Source organism: Opisthocomus hoazin, chromosome 17 (assembly GCF_030867145.1).
Source record: "Opisthocomus hoazin isolate bOpiHoa1 chromosome 17, bOpiHoa1.hap1, whole genome shotgun sequence".
NCBI lineage: Eukaryota > Metazoa > Chordata > Aves > Opisthocomiformes > Opisthocomidae > Opisthocomus > Opisthocomus hoazin.
In genome coordinates this window covers 477,778-478,521 of record NC_134430.1, presented here as the reverse complement: position 1 = coordinate 478,521, position 744 = coordinate 477,778, and positions in this window count along the sequence as shown.

Below are 744 nucleotides of genomic sequence, written 5' to 3'. Positions count from 1 at the left end.
CGAGACCCCCGCGCCCCCCGCCCCGCCCCGCCGAGCCGCGCGGTGCCGGGCCCAGAGCGCCTGCGGCACCGGCACCACCGCGACAGCGCCCACCCGCGGCGCGGAGGTCGCCATCCGGTGCCGCGGCACAGCAGGGCTCCGTCAGGCAGCCGAGCCGCGGGCTCGAGGCCTCGCGGACCTTCCGAGCCCCCTCGCGGAGCGGAGGCCGCCGTGGGGCTGGGGCGGGGCGGGACGCACCGGACCGCGCGGGGCCCTGCCGGCTGCGCCACGAGACGCGCGTGCCCCCAGGGCCTTCAGACTGAGCGAAGCGCGGGGGTGGGACAGGCCCCGAACCCCGGCAGAGCCCCCCCCCCCCCGCCCGAGGGGGCGCTGAGCCGCCGCAGAGCGTCAGCACCTCCCCCCCCCCCCCTAGACCCCGCTGCGATCGGGACCCCTCCCCCGCCCGACGCCCCCAGCCGCTGTGGCCACCCCCGGCGCGTGCGCACACGGCCCCGCGCGCAGGGAGCGGACACGCATCGGGGCCTCTTCCCGGCCGCGGCATCTCCGCCGGTGCGGGCAGACCCCGCCCCGTCCCGCCGCGCCCCGCCCGCCAGCGCAGCCTCACGCAACCCCCGAGGCAGCCTCTGCCCCCGCCGCCCCGCCGAGCCCGCGGTCGCGGTGCCAGCGGCGGGATGCGGTCCGGCAGGCCGCCCCCGCGCCGGGCTCCCCCGCATGGCGACCGCTTGCTCCATGCTCCGGGCGGGC